The 13,714-nt window shown below is 44.9% G+C and overlaps 1 protein-coding gene across 4 annotated transcripts in view; it reads left to right on the top strand.

The window, feature by feature from the left end:
• The window catches only part of OSTN (osteocrin), a 52,002-nt gene that overhangs the window by 18,131 nt on the left and 20,157 nt on the right, over positions 1–13,714 (top strand). The window contains exons 1-2 of one of the 4 annotated variants that reach the window (XM_054835471.1): positions 875–910; positions 4,397–4,479. The exons of 1 other annotated variant lie outside the window; for it this stretch is intronic. The gene's annotated coding sequence lies outside the window, so the exon portion shown is untranslated. Of the gene's footprint in view, positions 1–874; positions 911–4,396; positions 4,480–13,132; positions 13,156–13,714 lie in introns of those variants that run through there. 2 more of the 4 variants (XM_054835470.1, XM_054835472.1) reach the window with 2 other exon arrangements.

Raw genomic sequence — 13,714 nt, 5'->3', positions numbered from 1 at the left:
AGATGTTCCGTTTCACTGAAATATGAGTACCTTTTATTTATGTAACTTTAAAGGGCTGACTTTGGATACCAAGGTTCAACAGGTTTTGGCTAAAGAATTAAATAGCAGACCCAACACTGACTGAAATTGAGAGTGAGACTTGCTTAGAAATCAGTAGGGTGTTGTATCGGATGTAAAAATAATGTTCCCAGGTCAAGAATGAATAGGAACTAGTCCAGGAAAGCAATTAAGTGAATATCTAACTGTACATGCTTGAGTAAATATTTTCAGTGGGGATACATATTCTGAAATTGAAAACCATACTTAAATGCTGCGCTGGACCCCTTGAGGAGTTGTATAGCTGTCTATAAATATTGAATATACATGAATTGTTTGAAATGTATGACCAGTTTGAAAATATCCTATTTATCAGTGTGCTTCTGACGAACAACCTTGACTGATCATTAGTTGTTTGCTGCTTTTTCATACATCACTCCCAGATTCCCAGTGAGCTACAGACTTTGTGGGTCTTCTCTGGGGTCTGGTTTGGTCCCCACTGAAGTTAGTAAGTGGCAAAGTTCATTAAAAAAGTATCAGCAGGAATTTTTTTCCTTTTTTTATTTCAAAATAAAGTTTCATAATCTTCTGTGTTCCTTCCCCCTGTTCCTCTCCAGGAGATCCGTTCCACAGGGCCCATGGAATTTTGGCTTCTCATTTATATTTGGAAGAAAAACAAATTTCAAAATGTTGGAATTTCTCACAGATCAGAAATTCCTTTTTCCAGATAGTTCTACGTGAGAGGCACCCAGTGGCTTCTGTGGCACTTGGCTTGCCTGCGTAGGATGGTCAGGCAGAGGTGGCAACGCCTGGGAGGAGGAGGAGGAGGAGGAGGAGGGACTCTACGGCAGCACGCCCACCACCTTGCCGCCAGGTAAAGCACCCTCTGCCCCAGCGATGATAACCGAGCCTCCTCTTCTCCCATCCTTTGTTAAATCTGCCCCAGAATAATAGCTCCTTTGCTGAGTCAGTTTAACTTTTCCAGCTGTAAAGGTAGTGGATGTCTTTGTTAGAGATGGGATTCTCAGAAGTTCCTAAGAGGCAGCTGTCAGCTCTCAGCAGCTTTCACCGGGACATTTCAATCCTAGCCTGCCAGTAAGAGGGAATTTTGAAGTGTGCCAGGAGGCATTGTTCCTTCAGATGATTAATTTTTCCCCAACAGAAAAGAAAAAAAATAAAATAACAGAAGTAGGAGATTCCAGTTAGCAGAAAAGGAATGAAAACAGTCCTAATGTCTCCCTTTACACGCTCCCTGCAGCTATTGTTTCACCTTTCAGTGTGTCGTTTTTGCTGTCCACTCTCCAGTCTCTTTCCGCTAAATTTCTTGGGAGGAAGAAGAAAGACCAATTTCACTGAAGTGCAGTAGAAACGGGTAAGGGGAGACAGGAAGCTCATTTTACATGGGATAAAAAAGTAGAATATAAATTATCCAAGAAGAAATGTGTGGGGTGGCAAGGCACAGGTGGGGGGTGTGAGTGAGATCTTGAAAGGGTTCTGCTCCTCCGCTGCTGCCGCGTCCTTTCAGTACCAATTGCGACTCTGCAAGCGTAGTATTTGAGTGTAGGTGGGACATAGGTCTTCATTCTCCAGAGCACACGTCTCCTCTAGTCATTTCCGTGAGCACGAAGAATATGTAACAGCTGCGATTTCACTGTTTCTGACTTTTTGTTTTCCATAGTAGAGGACAGTCAAGGTTTACGTTTACGCAGATGAGAAAGGCATCAGAGAAAATTTTAAAGCACTTTCTTCCATAAATGATAATGAATTGCCTTTTCTTTGTTGGAAAACAATAATTAAAGGAGGCCTAGCTGATCTGATTTGTTTATAGCACCCTTAGTCCTATGACAAAGTCGGTCACAAAATGTTTTTACAGAAGTTGAATAGTCAGGAAGGAATGATAAAATACTGAGTAATAGACAAAAAAAAAAATCAAATTATTTTCAATGTCTCTTAAGGGACAACAGCAGATACCCCAAGGCTCAGTACTAAAATTTAGCATATTAAGTTCCTGGAAGACTGGACAAATAAGAAGCTCACAGACTTTTGCAGATTTAACTTTATTTTATCTGGGTTAGTCATGGCTGAAGAAAACTACGACTAATTTCAGAGGGGTCCAACTCAATGAGGTCTCAGTTCAGGACAAGGTTCTGAAGTACCAAGTAATGCAAAAAATAAGCAGTGGAAATAATTGGAGAAGATTTAGTTGCGAGAAAAAAAAATTCCTCAGCCCTGTGTGTAGGTAGTAACTCATGACATACCAACACGTGCAGGATCTTTGCTGGGCAATGTTGTTCTAAGCTCTCTTGAGTCACTTAGGAATATGAGTCTCAGAAGATTAGGCTTTCTTCACAGAGCCCTCTGAGGTCCAAGAAATCCCTTTTGCAGTAACCATAATGTTCCTGACGGCCAGGTTCATGCTGGCACCATGCACACTCCTTGCACAGCCACCCTGTGTGTAGCAGCCATGGTCTCACTGGTGAGATTGGGTGGAGATTCAGGAGAGGCAGCTGTACTGTTTGAACCACCGCCAGCACAGGTTCAGAGCATGCTCACGTAACTGTCTGAAGTGAATTAACATGTGGGCAAGTTCCCCTTCAGAAACATTTTTTGTCTGGTTGGTTCTTGCCTTCTGCACCGTACTACCCTCTGAACATCCCTTGGTTACAACCATTAGAGTATTTTGCTTTCTTCTATGCCTCAGTGCATGTGATTCCTGCCTGCAAACTCCAGGACCTGAGTGATGCTTTCACTACACTTGGGGCTTTAGCTGTCCCCCAAATCACAAAGCTACGTGTGACCAAGGACATACCATTTTCATTTCTGCCCCGAGTTGCTCAGCACTGGTATCCAGTTTGGGCGTAAAGAAATGCAGGCAGCAGCAGCGTGACCATCTATGTAGCCAGAGATGTGAAGATAAAAGGAGGTTCCTTGGATTTTCTACCTCACACATAGGGAACATAAACGTTTTGACCTTCATGAGCATGTTTTTGACAAAGACTTAGCAGCAGTGAGTGAAGGATCTTGCACAGCTCTGGTAGGGAAAAGGGAATCAATGCCCCACAGTAGCAACTTCCATTGAGCATTATGTCTAACTTTAAAAGTGTTCAGGGAGGAGAAATGAAGGCTAAAAAAACAAGGAAATGAGCCAGATTCCTGGAGGGAGCGACCGAGGGATGGTGGACGGTACGTGCCTTTCAGAGCCTTGAAGTAAGAAGCAGAAGAGACTCTTTGGAAATGCCTTTCAGATCAGTGCCCGGCACTGTTATCACTGTTCACGACACCCACCGACCTGGCTGGCTGCACCCGTAACGCCTCAGAGCTGTCCCTGAGTACCTGATGTCTGAAAGGGAGATGAAGGAGCTTTCACAGACAGGGGTGGTCCACCTGGTTGTTTCCCTCTATTCTACTGCAGATTATCAGTGGAAAATACCACTGCTGTAAGGCAGAAGCTGCTTTATATGGCTCAGTTGGGCTCCGGTCTGCTTTTATCCAGGACTAACTCCTTGAATTTCAATATTATTTTTTTTTCTAATTGACACCAGCACAAAGAGGAGAAAACAAAGTGATAAAAATCTCTTCCAGTAAGTGATCCTGGAGCTGTCTTTGCCATTAAAGTCTCTCTTCACAGCAGGGTCTTAAGAAAGTTCAAGGAATGTATGTCTGTCAATTCAGAAACAGGCACAACGAGTCTAAGTGCCTTCCTGAACCACTGCCCTAAAATAACTCCACCAATGGCCACTTGTGCAGTGACATTTTAGAAATGTGCACCGCCTTATTAGAAAACTCAACTGTGAATACCAGGCAATCTACTCAGTTCCTGGGATGTCAGCCCAGAATCCCAGCAGCCTTCCCATCTCAGCATAGCTCAAAAAGGCAATTTTTAAATTAAAATCTTCATGTAAAATAATAGACATTGTGAGTTGGGAAGCCTCATAAATTGAAAAATGTCAGTTAGTTTTGCAGAGGCAAATGGGAGGTCACTTATTTATTTTCACCTTATAAACATTTCAGAAGGGATTCTAGCACTTTGGTAAACTGCTGCAATATTGGAGTATTCCATGTTTATTTACACACACCTAGTAAACTCCCTAAAGTAGCCAAAGCGCCTGGTTTCAGCATTCCCACGGCTGGTGACTTGGCTGGTTTTTGGTGCGGGTTTGTTTGTTTTTTTTTTTTTGTTGTGCTGGGTTAATATTCTGACAGACAAATCTGAGCAAAGCGTGCAGATTAAATGCAAATATTTGTTCTCTGAGGAAATGTGAGAGCCCACCAGCTAACCTCTCTGGTCCAGGTGCACCTGTCCAAAGAGGGCTGATGATTAAATAACTAATTCAGTGTATCTTTTCTTTTGCGGCTGCAGCCAAATCTCTGTTTTCTGTTTGGAGCTATTGGCCTGACTTCAGACTCCACCCCATCAGCAGCTTACCTGTCACACTAGCGCAGGTGGGTCTAGCGCTGTGTTCGGGACTTGCAGAGGGCCTGTTGTAAGGCAGGATCCCAGCCTGACATAGGTTGGCTCAGCTCCAGCCAAGGTTATTGGCCCAATCCTCAGCTGCTGGAAAGTTTAGTTGATTTAAAATAATTGTGAAAATCTGTGCAGCTCTGTACTGTGATTTGTTTCTACTTTCAGGGTATTTGTGCTGACTCGCCCCACTGGAAACTTGCCTAAGCTGGTGGAGTAAAGGGGTGTTTGCTCTGATTTCAGCTGGTCACGGAGTTCTGCAGTTCTCCTGGACCACATCTTCATTTCAGTTACACCAAAGCAAATGCTGCTGAGGACAGAGAAGCCATAAAACCAAAATAATACTATGAGATAAAAGAAACCTTTTACTTATTTTGCTAGCTTATCCTTCACCCTGTGCTTATGTGTCCTCGTGTGTCCTTCACCCTGTCCCAGTGCAGCAGGATGAGCCCCAGTTTCCCTGCCCCAAGCCTCCCCTCTGCAGTCAGCCCCCTGACCTGCCGGTGGGGTTCGCTCTGGAGCTCGCTAGCAGTGGTGCTCAGGGTACCCCTGCTGAACATCCCCCCAAACATGTTATCTAGGTAATATCAGTGGTTAAACTTTCACCCAGTGAAAGTCAGCATGAGCCAACAAAGTCAGCAGGTTTGGGCCAGTGACAGGAAGATAAGTGTCATGGGCTAAAGCTGCAGCGCAAAAGGTTTTTGCATGGGTGTTAAGGGATGTGTTCATGACAGACACCAGGCTAGCTTAACCATCTGGACAAAATCTTCTCCTGCATCTGTGGGTGTTTTTTGTTCCTTTTTTTTTTTTTTTGTTGAGCCATACACGTCTCTCATCTGGATTATCTCAATTGATTTTAGTGAATTTCTTGCGATTCTCATCAGCACTAAAGAACATTTAGTTCATTGCTCATAATACTGTGATGCTACCTTGACCATGCAAGGACTATGGCAGATGGGCCAAATATGAAGTTGGGGTAGGCAAGAATGTCCTCCACTGGAAAGTTTGGGGACAGATCTTGCAACCTTGATAATCTGTGCAAATCAGAGCTAATCAGTGTGTAAGCTGGCCAGAAAAAATGTCTAAACAAAATTGGCATAAAGTAGGTGTGCAAAATGAATATGACTTCCATTTCACTGGGGCTGAGGGCAGGTATGGGATGGCATGCAAGGAGAAGTATAATGCAGAGTACCTGTGTGGGGATATAGCTGTGTGAAGAACAAGGGAAAATACACCCTGCACAGATTTATGTTATCTGTGGATCTAACTGCTGGTATTTTGGTGAATCTGTTGTTACTACAGCCATCTGTAGCGTGCAAAAGGGGTGAAGCTTATGATTTTTAAATTAACCTTAGTTCCCAGCTCTTTGGATGGCAGTACCTAAAGCAGGGTTCGTTGTTTATTGTGGGAGGGGAAGGAGCAAGTGACCTGCACCTTGTCTGCTGGGAACTCCCACGGGTGTCATGCTTGCTCTGTTCACCTGCTCTGTGCCTACCTGGGTGCCAACTTTCAGCGTGTTACAGTGGCTTTTCCCAGTAATGCACGTCTATCCTGCCAATCCTGTAAGCCACGTTTGCCACTCAGATTTAACGTCCGTCCTTCTGCTGTGCCGAGGACTGACTGCGCATTGCAGGGCAAGAAGCGTTCCCTCTCTGCCCCCTCCCTCTGTAGGTGTCAGCTCTGCTGCCCGGGTGGAAGGGGAAGGGAATGTGTTAATGGCTCTGTAATGAGAAGGGCGATTTTTCCTGGCAGTGCTTTTAGGTTTGCTTCCAGAATGTGTACAGTTATCATTTATGCTCCTTTAAATTCTTTCCTTTTCTCAGAAGAGGTCGGTGCATAGAAAGAGAATTTGGATTATCGGGCTGCTGGCACTGGCGTGCATTTTCCACTTGTGTGCTTGGAATACAGTCTGGTCTTGTGCCTCTCCTGATTTGTTTACCTTTTCCCTTCCCCTCTTCCTGTGTCCCCTAGTAAGCTGTTGGATTCCTCTTTTCATGATAAATATTTTTTTTTAAGTGAGCCATTAAATCACTTTTGCAATTTCTCTGAAAACATTAAAATTGTGCATTGGGGAAGTGCTCGGCATCTTGTGCGATGTCTCACCCTGTATCGGTATAGGATGGGTAGCACCTCCCTGCTTTCTCTGTTGCTGCAAAATCAAGCCCCGATTGTAGGAGGCAAAGAACAGCCAAAAGGTAAAAACAAGAGCAAAGGAACCATGATAGTGGCCAAGAGGACCTTCCTTCAGTCGCTTCTGTTCAGGGTTTCTCTACCCTTCAAAACCCAATACGATTCTTACAGAACTGGACAGGGACAGGACAGCTCTGGGTCAATTTGTATTGTAGAGCTTCGTACAAAGATGCTCTTCAGCCCCTCCGAGCTTGAACACCTCTGGTTTTGAGTATCAGTGCTCCTGACTTAGGTATGTGAGTCAAGTATTGTAATTTGAAATTCTGTGTTGTGGATTCAAATCTAGCCCCTCGCTATGGTGAACAGCAGTGATCACCATTTCAGAGCCAGCTCATGGGTTCCTGGGAAGTGATAACTCCTAGCCCTGTCTTTTTGAACCAGTGTTAATGCCATGAAAAAGGCCGCCTTGGTCTATGTGAGATCTCTGCTACTTGGAATCAATGGTTTTAGGAAGGTAGTTTTATTTTATGAAAGAAAATTATTTTTCCGTTACGAAGATAATTGTAACTAGGGAGTTTCTGTGGAGCAATCGCTTAGCATGTTCGGCTGTTAACCAAAAAGTTGGTGCTTTGAGCCCACCCAGGAATGGGTTCACCCCTTTCCTCTGCCCGTGGCAGGGGAGTTGGAACTAGATGAACTTTAAGGTCCCTTCCAACCCAAACCATTCTATGACTCTGTGATACTGGGATGTAGGGTTTTGGCCACACAAGACTGTCTGACGTAAAGTGTGATATAGCACAGAGGAGAAAAGGGGTTGCTCCCTGCACCCCCACGGTGAGCCCAGGGCTTGCGGCTGGGGAAGCAGTGGATATACTTCCACATGAAATGACCAGGGATGCCTATGATCGGATGACAAAAAGTGGTTCCTAGGAACCAGTCCTGTTTCAGAGCAAGCAACGGAAATAATACTGCTTCTACTGCTGTTTTGCTCGAAAAGAAGTAAAAATAGAGTAATTTAGAAATAACTGTCTTCCCCCAGCTAGCTGTTATGGCAGCAAAAACCCCATAACAGAGCCAGTCCCTCAGCCAAGGTTATTTCTAAACCACTTCTAATTCGTGGAAACAAATTTGCAAAATTTTGGGTGGCTTGGAAATAAGAAAAGTCACTTTACAAATCCTTGTCCGCTGCAGGAAAAGCAATTGTCACGGACTCAGAGCATAAAAACACAATACGGGGGGTTTTTTTAGTGTATCAAGTCATGTGACAAATTAGAGGGATACCAAATAACATAATTTCAACACAGTCAAACAGCTCATGCTCTGCTTGCGTGGTGATTATCCTCTCAGTTTACACAGATCTTTGCACTCCTGTGGTGCTTTAATAACATCACTTTAAAACCCTGACATCTGGGTAACAAGAGGAGCAGGGAATACTCACAGCACCTACAGTCATCAGTCACTGTCAGCTCTGGGCTGAGGTTTCTCTGCTTTCTAACATGTGGCTGCACACTTAGCTTAAACTCTTTTTTTTTTTTTTTTTTTTTTTCCTGACACTGGGTATTTCCCATAGCCCCCGGAGAACAACCTGGAGAGTCTCTGGTTGCTGTGCTCAGCTACCTGAAGCCTCGAGAGCCTGTGCAGACACAGGCAAAGGGAGAGGTTTACAGTTCAGTGTCAAATGCTGTGCATCAACCCTGGCCGCTCCCTGCGGGCGATGCTGGTGACATTGCGCTGTTGGCAGCAGAGCGAGGGTCCCGCTTGAGATGAAGGGGAGAAAAATCACTGAATAATAAAAGACAGCCTTTGGTCTGAGGAACTTACAGGACCAGGTGGGAAAAGGGATGGAAGAAGGGCAGGGCTGAGGTGCTTCAGGTAGTGGTTGTGTGTGGTAAATGCCTTGAAGAAGAAGGGTCTGATTTTTCTCTCTGTTCAGTCTATGCAGCTAGGCTTTGGTTTCGTTCATACTTGTGAAAATCATAGATAGCTCCATGGGCTTCAGTGCAATGACAGCACTCTCTGCTATCAGGGCTATTGACCTGAGAGCAGTTATTCCACTTATTGCCTGGCTGAATAGAAGCCTGTCCTGTATCTGGCATGGGAAGACCAGAACTGACTGTATTTTCCAGTTGTTGGCTTTCTATTTGATCCAGTGAGAACCAAATTAATCTCTCAATCAAACGGGCTCTCCCTGCTCCTGACAGCGTTGGAGATCTCCGAGGAGCATTTTGTAGGAGCAGGACTTAACATCAGCGGCATCATTATGTGTCCAGCAATGTCTGCGTGCGAGCAGCCTCGTCCTGCTCAGCAGGCTGGCATCCCCCAGCCCCGTGGAGACGTGGCATGGCACCGCTGCGGGCAGGGTTTCTCCCCGCTGGGTGAGCAGAGCCAGGGTATCCAGGCGTGCAGGGTCTGTTCCTTTTTCAGCGGCAGCCTTGGCAGCCCACCTCTTTTTTGTGTTCAAAATGCTCCTTGTGTTATTTATCACATACTGTTATTATTTGTAATTTTATCGCAGCATTTACAAAATGTCATCCACTCCTTCTGTGTTTACCTTAAGCATATCTGATGTGCAAGGCACCAAAAACCTCAAAATGCCATTTTTTTTCTCAAAGACAACGAGGCTTTGCTATGGCAAGGCTGGGCTGTGGGGAGTGTAGGTGCTTCAGAGCCATGAAGGATCATCTTGTGACACAAAGTCCCAACTTCTGTGACGTGATGCGGTTCACTAACTCAGTTCCGGATCCTGTCCCATCTGGTCACTGGAGTAGTGTGCTTGGCGGCAACGTGCTTGATTTGGGGCTGCAAGATTGGGCTCAGAGTGCTTAGTCAGTATTATCTGCTCTGCTTCATTCCACTGGTCGGTTCGTTGGTTTTAAATATATTTTGGATGCCTAATAATTCCAATAAGAAATTTCTAAAAGAACATCAGAAAAGCGATCCACAGTATTTAAATCACTATGTTAATGTGACTGAGCTCATGCGGCTAAGAGATTGCAAATCACTTTCAGATGCCGTCAGCATCTTTTTTTTTGTGCTTGTCTATGTCCTCCCGTGACCATTGCTTGGAGAGCCATGTACACACTCGAAGGATTTGCTTTGAGGGGAGGACTCAAATATCAAAGTGGAAAAAAAGCATTCAAACCTAAAAGCTGACCATAAAGCCCAGCACATCATTTTCAGAAGCAGAACATTATTGTTACTCTGCTGACAAACTTCTTTTGAGGGCAGCAGCACGGTCCAGCACCATTTTAGATTCGTCTTGAAGCCGCACGTAACCAAAATAAATATATGGTTACATAAGAAACTATATTACGTCCTTGCTCCTGGGTTCCAAGTCTAATTGTAAAGTAAGCACAAATCCAGTACGTCTGCCCTTACGGAGGTGGAGGGCCAACCCCCTCCCACGTGCGATCCAGTTGATTCGCACCTGGGATAAACGGGCCAACCAAGTGGAAGGAAAATGGGTTTGTCCCTTCTTCTAAGGTCCTCGTGTAAGGTGTGGAGGCCCTCTGCGGAGGTGGACACAAGGGGACAGGTAAGGAGAGGCATTGAACAGGCTCTGGAGAGCAGCCACGTCTCAGAGAGGGCAGCGTGTGGGTTTTGGACGTAGCCCAGCATGGTGTGAGTAACCGAAGCCCAGAGGATTACATTGCTCGCATGAATCAATAGTGATTTATACAGCTTCATTGGTATGGCAGCAGCAATGCCTATAGTTACAGTGACTTAATACAAGTCTGCTTTCTGCTGCGCATGACTAGGGAAAGAGTTATATGGAGAAGCTGTGACAAACGTGCACTTTTAGAGCTAGGCTCTGAAATTTGGCAGGGGATAATTGTACTACTTTGCCCCTGAAGATGTTGTGAAAATATATGAATCATTCTTTATTTCCAAAGTGCTTGGACACTATAACTTCAAACGGGATAGAAAAACCCGTGAAGGAATCCAGTTTGCTCAGAGCAGAGATCCTCATGAAAACACTCGTGAACGACAAACCTTGGCCTGCAGAGGGGAAGGATCCGGCCGCGTGGCTGGCATGATGCAGAGAAGGATGAAGAAACACACAGCAAGAATAAGCAGGCAGCGTCAGGGCCTTGAGTTTTCTCAAGCTGGCAGTCTCTCAACTTTAATCAAGCACAAATTGTTCAGTTCCATGCGGAAGGGACAGGATAACGTTCACTGCCCTGCACTCCCTATGGGAACAAAATCGGGGGTTCCTCCTGGCTTCTTGGCTGAGGCTAGGATACAGCCGCCACAGAGGGAAAAGAAGCTGGTGAGATCAAAGGGTATTTTCTATGTCATTATGCTCTGAAGAGGACTTTATAGCCGCTGGCTACAGGATACTGTTCAGTGCTCAGGATTCTGTCTCAGTTTCTAGACCTGTAGTGTAGCAGAATAGCGTGCGTGTATGTATGTGTGTGTAAGCTCCTAAAGAAAGGACACTGCAGCAGAGAAGGTAAATAAAATAAAATCTGAGCCTCCTGGGCAGCAGGACAGTGACTGCTATAAAAGCCCACGTGGAAGTGAATGTTGTCGGCATGAGCGGCTACACGTTGACAGAGGATGACAAGATAGTTACCTATGAAGAATGCAGAGGGTGAGAGCACTGGGGTTGTATAGCAGGGCTGACCTTATCAATGCATATAAATACCTGTGAGGGAGTAAAGAAGACAGAACCAGATTTTTTTCAGTGGTGCCCAATAAAAGTACAAGAGGCAATGGGCACAAACTGAATGCAGGGAATTCCAGTTAAACATCAGAATTTATTTATTTTTATTTTTTTTTTAAAACCATGGCAGTGGCTGAACAATGAACAGGCTGCCTAGAGAGGTTGTGGAGTCTCCATCCTTAGAGGTATTCAAAGCTTGACTGGGCACAGCCCTGACCAAGCTGCTTTAGTTGACCCTGCTTTGAGCAAGGGTGTTGGACTAGGCAATCTGCAGAGTTCCCTTCCAACCTCCACTGTGCTGCAGTTCCATAACAGAACACGGTTCTGAATCCCAGGGCAGTGTTCGCAATGAAATGGTTACTGGGATCCTGGACATCTGCTGTTTTTTGATTAAACGTTGCCAACAGAAATATATGTTCAGGTACGGGGCTGCATATGTGCAGATGGTCTGTACATATGTGTGGATACCTGGAGATTCCCTCCATACGCAGGCAAGCCAGCGCATCCGGCCAGCCTGCCAGAAGAAAATGTGAAAAATTGCTGAATTCCACCTAGACAGAATTTCCAGCTGGAAAAAAGAAGACGTGTCTGGGGAAACCTGGCCATGAGCTATTCCTGCCTCCAGGAGCTTGTGCTAAGTCTCTGCACAGAACAGTTTCTCCTTAAATAAATACTCACCTATTCAAGAAAAGCCCTTGCACACCAGAAACAGTATATTCATCATCTGATTATCTGGTGGGTTACTTTGTATTCTTCCCTTTAAAACTTCTTGGCTATCCCAGTTAAGGGAAAGAAATGAGAATATGTAGTTGTGTTTATACATAAAGGCTTGCTGCTTTTGTTACACCAACACATCCAGCTTGTGTGAACACAATTAATTTGTACAGCGTGCCACTGGTTTAGTTTATGCACATTGCTTGTGAAAAATAAGCTGTAACAAAAGAGAGTTTAGTCTGGGTGTTATTTTCACTGCTTTTTGTTATAGCTATGTCATCTATCTATCTATCTGTTTCACTCATCGCCACAGTGCCATGACTGCAAAATACATGAATGCAAAATATTGCAAGTTGGGTGACCTCCCAGGCAGGATAGGGAAGGAATAATCGAGGAGCTGACAATCAGTGCTCAGTTATTTGTTCCTGTAACGGTACATGGATCTACTTTAATCAGCAAATACCTTCCTCCTGCTGCATACAGAAGTACTCTGTCTGTCAGATAACTCTCTTGCAGCAAACCCCAATCAGCTCTCCCCGCAATGTGGCCACCTCTAGAGGGCGGTGATTGACTGATTAATGTTTGTGCTGTAATTGAAGATGATTACCGGCTTATCCTGGATTAATCCAGTTGCGATGCTGCAGCTGTTTAGCAAATTACAGCTTCACTGCAGAAAGATGCAGCGAGTCTGACAAGGAAAGGTCTCTGGTCCAGTTGAAGTGATAGAGGAAACGGCCAAGTAACGTAGCAGAATTTGGCCCGAAGGTTAGGATGAGTTTACAAACTGTTGTGAGATCTTTAATTCTTAGAAATACCAGAGACCTACATTTCTAGAACAGTGTTTGTGAGGTTCCTTGCAGGAGCTAACTGTCAGTGCATTGGAACCAGAGCAAAACAAGGAAGGAAATCAATCAGTCAGCATCCATTGCTCTAAACTCCCCGGTTTACACTAACAGCTTGCTCCAGTTGGCTTCCAGAACAGAATGGTCCTGCTGTGCAAGCCACCGTCCCAGGATGGGCTTACCCAGGAACAGGGGGACAGTACCTGCCTTATAAATGTCACTTGGTGCAGGAGTTGCTTCCAGGGAGAAACAGCTGCCCAGCCCCACGTTTCGCACGGCTTCGTCTTCCTCTACCTGCATGTCAGGTAAGAAACTAGTGACAACATCTCCTGCAGCATCCTGTGGTGATGTGAGTGGTCCACATGTGGCCCTGCCCAGCTCCCACACCACTGTTTTCTGTCTGAAGAATGTTTCTCACCTTTCCCTTTTCCCCCAGACCATTGTCATCATTTTGCTGCTTAGCTGCTTTCTTTAATTCTTCTGTACCCTTTCTCCTGCTGCCAATGAACAAAACTCCTCTTTACTTCTCAGCTCTGCACAGAAAATGGTGATCAGTTGCGTGAAAAAAAAAAAAAGTGTGAGATCAGGACAGGGTTTCAGAGCAGACATATTTTTTCTTATCGTGAGCATGTCTTTGAATTTAAGCTACTGCTGTGCGTTCAGTACTGTGCTACGTTGCCACGTTTGTAATTAGCTCTGGAGCTAAAGTATGTGCTCTGCAGCTAAGATACACACTTTGCTGCTCTGTACTTTGTGTACCATGCCACAAGGGTTCATGGGTCAAAAAAAGCTTATTTCAGTGACAGGTGACATCAGCACACGTGTCTTTGACAAGGGAGGCAGTGTAAAAACATCAGCACTGCT

This window comes from Grus americana, chromosome 9 (genome assembly GCF_028858705.1).
Source record: "Grus americana isolate bGruAme1 chromosome 9, bGruAme1.mat, whole genome shotgun sequence".
Lineage (NCBI taxonomy): Eukaryota > Metazoa > Chordata > Aves > Gruiformes > Gruidae > Grus > Grus americana.
The sequence above is the reverse complement of the archived record's forward strand: the minus strand, read 5'-3'. Positions and strand labels throughout refer to the sequence as shown.